The following is a 10142-nucleotide window of genomic DNA, read 5'->3' as shown; positions in this document are numbered from 1 at the left end:
TGCCCTGTTTTACCAGAAGTTAAGGTGGATGCATCTCCTGTTGACTCAGTTACTACAATAAAGAGAGTCTGGAGTTTCTGAGAAAATCCTGCCCACTCAAACCTTGTGGGGGGAGAGAGGGCAGGGCACTGGCACCATTGAGTTCCTACAGTGTGCCAGGCACCGTGCCAGGAACACTCCCCCCAACCTCTTCTGTTGATCTCATAGCAACGATGTAGTCCCATATGGTGGGTGGATTTGTAACCACACAGCTTCTTATGTGGATATTACTTTTTTTGTCTGTACATTCAAGTCATCATGGTTGTCCTTGTTTCTTGGACTAACAAGTGAAGTCACAGGGTTATTAAGATACCTTGTTTAAAATAACACAGCACAGCTTTATTAGAAAAGAACTCACCCCTAGAATCTCTTGGTACTTCTAAGCAGGAATGGTGTGTATGTCTGGGGGATTTTATATGGGGAGGAGTTCTTCTTTTCTTGAGGATAAGGGGGCCACAAGGAGAGGAACTCAAATGGAAGGTCTAAACTTCCTTTGTTTGAACTTAGGTTTTCTTCTAACAAAGCCTTAACATTTTAGAATCTTGCCTCTTAGAATGGAAGAATTCATTTAATAGACTTCAACCAGCAAATTGCATAGTAGTGTGTACTTTCTCAGGTTGACCGAACATTGTTTTGTGGCCATAATGGAATTTCTGGTCACTTCAGAACCTTCCAGGATTAATCCCCAGTTTCCTACACTGGGGGGCCTCTCAGGAGAAAGGTGAGAAGGAAGTTCCAATGTTGGTATTTAACTCAAAAGCTGTAAATGGCTGGAAATTCTATAGCCATAATAATAGACTACCAAAATCTATTGAACACATCAATTACACAAGGCACCTTATTTGTTTTTCACAATTATCCTAATGGTAAGCAGTATTATTCCAGCTTTAGAAAGAATGGAACTCTAGGTTCAGAGGTTAAGTGATTTGCTCCGGAGAAGCATAAGAGGCAGAGCTTAAGAGACATGGATTTAAATCCTGGCTTATCACTTGTTAGGTGTGGGATCTTAGCCTCAGTTTTCTCGCCTGTAAAGTAGTCATGACCAAAGCTACCTATTTTGCAGGGTTTAGGTGAAGATGAAATAAAATCCTGTATCCTCGGCTCCTGCTCTGAGTATTCCACAAGGCCATGCCACTCATAAGAGGCAGGCCTTGGACTTGAACCCAGGGCTGTAGGATTTACACTGCCTTCCTTGGGGAGATTTTGATTCCAAAACAAATAGACTAAGTGTAGGAAAAAGTCTGGGGTTCAGTCAGCTCTTAAGTTTAGCTGATGAGTGACAACACCTCTTTCCCATACATACACACATACATATTTCTTTAGGAACATACGTGTGTGTGTGTGCATATTTATTTAAGGAGAATTCTATTAATATAGAGCAAGAGAAATTATACCATTGTATAGAATATATACTTATTGGCAGTTGTCAGTTCTGCTAGGCAATCCTTTTATTGTTACTTCTTTTTCTTCATAAATCAACTTCATTGAAGTAAAATGTACATACAATACAATGGATCCATTTTATGTTTGATGAGTTTTGACAAATGTATACATCTGTACAACCACAGTGATAATCAAGTGATGAAGCAATTTCATCATCCCAGAAAGTTATCTCATGCCTCTGTGTAGTCAATTTCCCCACCCTAGGCCCCAGGTAACCACTAATCTCTAATCTGCCTTCTATCACTATAGATTCTATCTGCCTAAATTTCACAGAAATGAAATTGTACAGTTTGTGCTCTTTTGATTCTGGTTTCTTTAACTTAATGTAGTATCTGAGATTCATCCATGTTGTTTTGTGGATCAGTAGTTTATCCTTTTTTATTTCTGTATACTATTTCGTTGTATGGATATACACATGTGTTTATCCATTCATCCTGACTAGCAATCATTCAACAAGGGTTAGGACCAGGCAGTACCACCTTAGACCTGGGCAACTGGGACTCCTCCCTGGGCCCTGTGCTTCAGGTGACTTCACTCTGGCCCTCTTCCAGACATATCCTTCCCCATAAGGTGAGATGGCTGTGGGGCCAAGGGGACATGACCACTTCAAACCCTTACCTAAATACTCAGAACCAGAGAATGCCCTGCTCAAGTGGCCCTGAGCCTGCTGCCAGGGAGCGCACAAGTCTTTCTCCTGGATCAGTCCTCCTGAGGGTAGACAGTGATATACGCCCAAGCTTGAGGGATGTGGTCTGCAGGGGGGAAGAGGAGTATGAGGAGTTGCGGATATAGGGAGGGTACACAGACCTTGGATGTCCAGGTTGAGCTACCCATGCTTATGCATGCAAGGCTCCTCATGGGAAGGGAAGAGAGACCTGCTGCAGGCTGGGGACCTTTATTTGTATTCATTCCCGAGCCCGCAAGTAATAAGGGCAGACATGTACATAGGAGTAGGAGCAGAAGGGAGGAAGAAACTCCTAGAAAGAAAATTGCAAACAGACAGAAAAGCAATTTTAGAGGTCACAGAACAGAGGGTTTTAAAGTTGGGAGTGATTTTAAATTTCGTGTTCTCTCATTCTTTCATTTCACAGATGAGAAAGCTGAGGCCCAGAGAGGTTAAGGTGACTTCTCTAAGGTCACACAGCTAGTTAGTGGCAGAGCTAAGATAAGAAGTGAGATTTTCTAATCGTAGGCCAGAGTTCTTTCAAGATACACAAAAGTGGTGGTCTTCAAGCTTTTTGTTTGCATATCCCCTAAAATATTTTGTTGAATTGTGAGTCCCCTTCACATATTTTGGAGTTCACTTCTAAAATATTTTTAATTATAAACTTAAGTAGTTGCAAGAGATTTAATTTCTAGCATATTGCAAATATTGTCATTTTAAAATAAAACTGTTATGTCACCCCTGGAAGTGGAATCTAAACACCGTAGTCATTTGTTATTTATCAACATTCATTTTAAAAACATATGCACAAGGTCTTTCTTAATAGATACAAATTTTATATCATCCCTTTTTCTCTTTGAGCTTGAATATTTTTCTGTTTTCCCCAAGAAACTGTCATAACATAATTTATGCTTGAAAAAATTTTGTTCATCATCCTGTTATGATTTTCTACATAATCTATATTTATTTATCAATCTACACATTCACACCCCTTCACACATGCATACATACATACATACATATATAAATTGAAATTATATATTGTCATTTTCTGTGGCCTTTCATTTGTTTACTAAACAAATATTTATTAAATGCTTATTATGTGCCAGATGTTGTTCTAGTAAACAAAACAGACAGAAATCACTGCCCTCGTGGAACTTATTTTATATTGTGGGAGATAGTCAATATACAGGATAAATAAGTAAATTATATGTAATTTTAGATATTAAAAAGTGTTAATAAGACAGACAAAGCAAGGAATGAGATATATAATGACAAGTGGCATGTGGTGTTGATGTTTTAGATGGAGTGGACTCCCTAAAAAGGTAACTTTTGTATAAAGATCTGAAGGAAGTAAAGGACCCAGTTATTAATATGTGCATATGAAGAAAGAGCATATCAGATAAAGGGAACAGCCAGTGCAAACAAGAGCAAGAAGACCAGCCTGGATGGAGTCAGAAGGAAGGTGGGGACCCTGGAGAGGAGCTCAGAGGTCAAGGGTGGCCTTGGAGGATAGTTTAAGAATTTTGAGGTTTTACTTTGAGTGATTATGGAGGGTTTTGAGCAAAGGTGTTATGTTGTATGACTTATGCTTTAACAGGATCTCTTTGGCTGCTGTGTTGAAAATAGACTGCGACAGGGTATGGGCCAAAGCAGGGAGAGCTGTTAGTCAGTGTGATGATTAATTTTATGTGTTAGCTTGACTGTACTAAGGGATGTCCAGATAGCTGGTAAAAGATTATTTCTGGGTGTGTCTGTGAGGGTGTTTCCAGAAGAGATTAGCATTTGAATTGGTAGACTGAGTAAAGAAGATCCACTCTCACCAATGTGGGTAGGCATAATCCAATCTGCTGAGGGCCCCTGGATAGAACAAAAAGGCAGAGGAAATATTAATTCACTCTCTGCTTGAGCTTGGACATCCATTTTCTCCTGCCCTTGGACATTACTGCTCCTGGGTCTCAGGCTTTTGGACTCAGACTGAATTATACCACTGGCTTTCCTAGGTCTCCAGCTTGCAGACACCAGATTGTGGGACTTCTTAGCTTCCATAATTGGATGAGCTAATTCACACACACACACACACACACACACACACACTGTTATAATGTGTGTGTGTATCCTATTGGTTTTGTTTCTTTGGAGAACCCTAATTTAGGCAGACTAATAAATGTCTTTCATTTGCTTTTCAGATGTACTCTCCACCTTTTTCCCCCCTACTTTGTACCCTGGGAGGCTGACCTACATGGACTGCATCAGTGTACTGCTTGCCCTCTGGCTTCTGGTGGGTTCAACTAATGGGGATCAGTAGGAGATGAGAGGGAGAGAAGAGAATGATCAGGACATTTATTCTATTTATTTGTCTGGCTCTCTCCCTGCCAAGAGTCACTGTAGGTAGGATGTGTCCCTCTACCTAAGGTAGTCAGGTAGTCCTCCCTATATAGCTACGCTGTCAGGGTTCTAGCAACTGCTCTCTTCCGTTGCTACTTTAGGCCTAGAGGTGGACATGGCCTCTCTTTGTTGTAAGTTCCTGGTGCTTCATTATCCCTTGTAACTTTCTGTAACCCTAGCCATAACTTTGTAAACATAGTCCTTTAATTAAACTCTCTTCAGTTACCTCTTCATTCAGTCACCTTTTCAGTATGCCATCTGTTTACAGTTGGGATTCTGACTCTTTTGATTATTTATTGCTGTATAAAAAACTGCCCCAAAACTTAATGCCTTAAAACAACCATGATCATTTATTTATCCTTGATTTTATAATTTAGGCAAAGCTTGCTTGGGATAACTCATCTTTGCCCCATGTGGCATCAGCTAGGGTAGCTGGGACTGGAGGATCTAGTTCCATGATGGCTCACTCACATGACTGGCAAGTTGGTGCTGGCTGTCATTTGGGAGCTCAGCTGGGGCTGTTGGCCAGGGGCTTTGATTCCCCTCCAAGTGGGCTGTTAGTACTTCCACACAGCATGAAGGCTGGATTCCAAGAGGCAGGAAGCAGAAGCTGCCAGTCCTCTTAAATCCTAGGTCTAGAGCTGGCACAGCATCACTTCTATAAGCAATTGGCTAAAGCAGTGAGAGGCCAAGGCCAGATTTAAGGGGATAGAGAGAGGCACAATGAATTTATGGCCATCTTTAATGCACCACACTGACTGACACAGGAGGCTGTTGCCATTATCCAGGTGAGAGATGATGATGGCTTAAACCAGGGTGAAGATAGTGAGAAGTTGTTGGATCCTGGTTATACAGTTGATCCTGGAACACTGTGGAAGTTAGGGGCACTGACCCCACACACAGTTGAAAATGTAGATATAGCTTTTGACTCGCCAAAAACTTAACTAATGGCCTACTGTTGACTGGAAGCCTTACCAGTAACATAAATAGTTAATTAACATATATTTGTTATATGTATTATATACTGTATTCTTACAATAAAGAATAAGCTAAAGAAAAGAAAATTTTATTAAGAAAATCATAATTAAGAGAAAATATATTTACTATTTATGGAGTGTAAGTGGATCATCATAAAAGTCTTCATCCTTGTTGTCTTCATGTTGAGCAGACTGAGGAAGAGAAAATAGAGGAGGAGTTGGTCTTGCTTTCTCAGGGATGGCAAAAGTAGAAGAAAATCCATGTATAAATGGACCCATGTAGTTCAAACCCATGTTGTTTAAGGGTCAACCATATTTTTAAGAGAGCTGATGGTGTTTGCTGATTGGATATGAGGTGGGTAAGAGAAAAGAGGAGTTGTGTTAATCTGTGTCTTCTGAGAAGCAGATGCCCAGGTGAAATTAAACATGTAAGCATTTTATCATTATTTCCTGCACGACACAGAAATAGGAAAGGAGCCAGGCAAAACTAGGAGAGCCATCAGTTAATGATGGAAGTCTGACCCTTGATGAAGGGGAGAAGGAAAGAAGGTTGGGTGGAAGAGTTCGAGACCACCATACAGTCTAAGGAAGGTTTTGCAATGCCTTTGGAGAATCCTTGAGCCAAGATTGGCCAACAAAGGAGTCTGTGTCTCCCAGGAATGGGTCTGTGTTAGTATCCCCCACCACAATCAATGATTGGTGGGGAGCAGCCAATGGAAGAGGTGGCTTCTGTGTGAATACGGTGATGGATTTTTAAGCACAGCATCTGGGGCTCTTGGTCAATTATACTCCCTGTGTTGGACGTCTGTGAGGCACATTCTCATAGCTGTCTCAGGGGTCAAGGACAACGTTAAGGTTTTTGATCTGAGCAGCTAGAATGATGAGAGTGCCTTAACTGAGCTAGGAAGCCTGTAGGAAGAGCTGGTTTGAGGAGGCATATCAGAAGTATGATTCTGGATATGTTAAGTTTAAGATATCTATTCGGCATCCCAGTAGAAGTATCACATAGACAACCATATAAGCATGCCCAGATTTCAGGGGCGATGTCCATGTTGTAGATAATAAATTCGGGACAGTAAGACTCTAAGTGTTAAGAAAAATCTCTTCTCGATGAAGTTATCATTACTATATTGTCTGCACCTAATTGATCAAAACAATACAAATATATATAACATTTTGGTGAATAAAACATTAATTATTAAACATAAAAGTAAAATTTTATTGGAAATGCATCTCTTTATAAGCTATATCTGTGGGTGAATATTATTTATTGCTAGAAAGAGACAGAATCAAACTGTATTCCCCTTTTTCATATTTATAGATTTAAAAGTGCTAAGAAATCTTGTTCAAGTAAATATGCAGATTGGAGTGAAAAGAATTTTATTATAGTAACATCATTTGGGTCTTTAAACTCCTTCTGCATTATATGCTGAAGACCCTGTAGTAAACTGTTATGAAAAATTATTTTTAATGATCAGCTGATAACCTTAGTAGGTTTTCTAGCAGTTTTGGACATCACCGGACTTAAATAAAATCAGTTAATCAATAGAGTTATTTGCTTTGTCAATGCTAGTCTCAAATTTAAATTGCCCCTCTGTTTGGTACCTAGGACATTTTTACTGCCTGGGGAAGTGTATCAGTGGAAGCCTGTGGAAGGATGAGAGGTGGGTCTTTTTTCAGTAGAGTAGAGGAGGGCAATTGTGAAAAGGGAGGTAGGAAAGGCAGGTAGGTCTGCCTATTCATCACAGGTGTGTCCTTATGCAGATTTCAGGAGAGAGATTCTGAAAATCAAATACCTTGAAACCTTGTTACATATAGGATAGGAAATTTTCTCATATTTCCAAGTGATTGGAAAGAGCCCTGGACAAGGTGCCAGTGAATTTTTTAGAAGGCAATTGGAGAAGACCTCTAAGGCATATGGGAATAGGGGCACTTTGAAGACCTGATGTGAGAGGCCAGAAGTTAGTGCAGAGCAAGGTCTTTCCTAGACTGGAGGAAAGTGGTTCTGCTTTCCTGCTAAAGAATAAAAGCCCAGGCTTTGTCTTGAGCCAGAGTAAGGTTGACGGGATTGGAGAAAGCAAACTGATGTTCGTGCTAAGGGGGGGGGGTGGCCCAATGCATGTGGAAGATGGGGGACTTTTAAGAACCCCAGCAATGAGTTAGGACACTCTGAACCAGTTCAAAAATTGAGGCTGAATTTATGGACTGGGGATGAATTTAAGTTCTGAACCAGCCTTGAAGGGTTGTATGAGGAGAAAGGATAGTTAGGACAGGAGGTGGAGAAATTACTTAACCTCGTGAGCTCTAGCTCCTTAGAAGATCTCTTTCTATTCCCTTGGGTGCCATAAAGTCTCCATATAGTGAAGGTGGTTGGGAAGCCTGCTATGGGGTCCCCTGGGCCCATTTCCCCCTTGGTGTCATGGAGAGAGCATTGCATTCAAGTTAGAAGGCCAGAGTTACAGCTGCATCTATCCTCACTTGCTGTGTGGCCTTTGGAGAAGTCCATTCTGAGCCTCAGTTTTCTTATCTCTAAAATAGGGATAAAAATGTTTACTTCTGTTGCTTTTTAATGTGGTAAAAATCAAAGGTGAATATCTGAACATGCTTTCTAAATCATGATACATGGTATAAGTAAAGGCATGGGCAATTCAATTTAGTGTCAGTGAGTACCCACTATGTGCCAGGTAGCATAGGGTGGAGGTAGTTGGAAACAGAGGACTATGTGAGGGCAGAAACTGCCTAAGGTAAGATCTTGTTTCCATCTCAGGGGCTGCTTGGGATTGATGAATCTCCTGCTTCAGAAATGAGCTGAGAATTGCTACAAAGGTGATTTAGCCTCTCCCTGTCTCAGTTCCTTATCTCTGGGGGAAGCAGTTTTATTAAACTTCGTGGGGGAGCTCATTTTTAGTTTTCCAATTTTCTTATGATGGCTGTACATTATATGTGTTATTTTTAAAAAATCTTATAAAATGCAAGTGGTTTGCCATGATCAGCTGCCATTAGGACAATGAATTTGACAGGGAGTGGGGAGGGTGGGGAGGTTGGCAGAGCAGCTTGGACAGAGGTGTTCACGGGTGGGGAGGAGAGATGATGAAGGCTGAGATTCTGGTGGTGACAATGACAAGGGAAAGAGAGCCATGTATCAGAGAGGGCTAGCAGAGGGAGACCCCAAGGGGCCTGGTGAAGGCTTGGCTATGTGTGAGTGTACCGAGGGTTTGAGGCTCCCTTTCCAGTGTGCCTGCTGCCGCCCCCTGCCCACTGTCCTTCCCAAGTCTGCGGGGTGCTGCAGTTCTCTTTCACTCTGCCTGTGGGGAAAATATTGGGCTGTGATCAGCATGCTAGGGAGAGCTGACTTTTATGGCTAGCTCACTGCACCACTGGTTTTATCCCAGCTTTGAAAATGTTCTTTTAACAGCAAATGCCATTTGGATGAGACTGTCTTTCTCGTCCTCCCCCTCTGTCCTTCCTCACTCATCTTTACTCCTTCATTACTGTATCTCTGGGTATGTACCATGGGCAAGCACCATGGCAGGTGCTGTGGGGAACCTGTAAAAGAGACAACATGAACCCCACTCTGCAAGGAACATGGTAGGACACCTCCAATCCATTATCGCTTCTTTCCCCCAAAGACTTCAGAAAGCACAGCCATGACAAGGGAAGGAGGGAAGGAGACCATTGGTTGTTGAGTCCCTACTGCTACATGACAAGTAGCATGTAGACACTGTGCATAAACTTCCATGTTTAATTCTCTCAATGACTATAGTGGTATTATTATCTCATTTTATAGATGAGGAAATTGTGGCTTAGAGAATTTTGGAAACTTGTGCAAGGCCATATGACTAGAGATTGCAAGACAGGTTTGTTTGGCTGACATTTGAGCCAACTTTGGCCTTCACTATCTCTGCATTTCTTGGCCAAGGGACTGTGGAAACCCACATTCATCCTTTTCCTGCTGTTCAGAGGGCCTTGCCTATAATTATTCTCAGAGGGAAGTGATGTCATGAGCAGAGTTTTTACACAGGTCCTGGTAATCTGTTGCCTCTGAAAGGAGGCATGCACATTTGCCTGTGCTGTGGATTCTCAGGTGACTTCCTCTCTCAGGCTCCTTTGGTTCATGCTGGTAATTTGGCTGGGTTACCTATGGCATGAAGAAAGCCAGACTTGGTTCAGCAGGAAAACTAGTGTCCTAATTTTCTGTGGAAAACTCTGGAAGCCATGTTGCTGCTGTGGCTGAGGCTTCTGACTCAGGGTTTTGGTGATTGATTATGAGAAATGGGGCTGACTGCAGGATATCTTGGCAGAAGGGAAGTTAGCAGGCAGCCAGGTTCTGGGCCAGTGTAGCTTCTTTCAGGTTTCCGTTGATTAGCCCTCTTGAGAATGGTGGCAGCTTGGCTACTCCATGGCAGCCTGAGACGTCTCCCAGGACAGCCCAGGAGGCCCTGGTTGCTAGGCACCCTGGGATAGTGGCTGCCATGAGAACTGCAGGTAATCCCCACTGTGCTGCGCTCAGTACTCTGGGACTTCAGAGAGCCTGATCTGACCATATGATACCCCAGGAATGTATTTCTTGTTGAGAGAGAGGAGGACATTCCCCTGGCTCTCAGCTCCCCCAGGGCTGATAGAGAATTTTT

The sequence above is a fragment of the Eulemur rufifrons genome, chromosome 30 (assembly GCF_041146395.1).
Source record: "Eulemur rufifrons isolate Redbay chromosome 30, OSU_ERuf_1, whole genome shotgun sequence".
NCBI lineage: Eukaryota > Metazoa > Chordata > Mammalia > Primates > Lemuridae > Eulemur > Eulemur rufifrons.
This window is presented reverse-complemented; position numbering follows the sequence as displayed.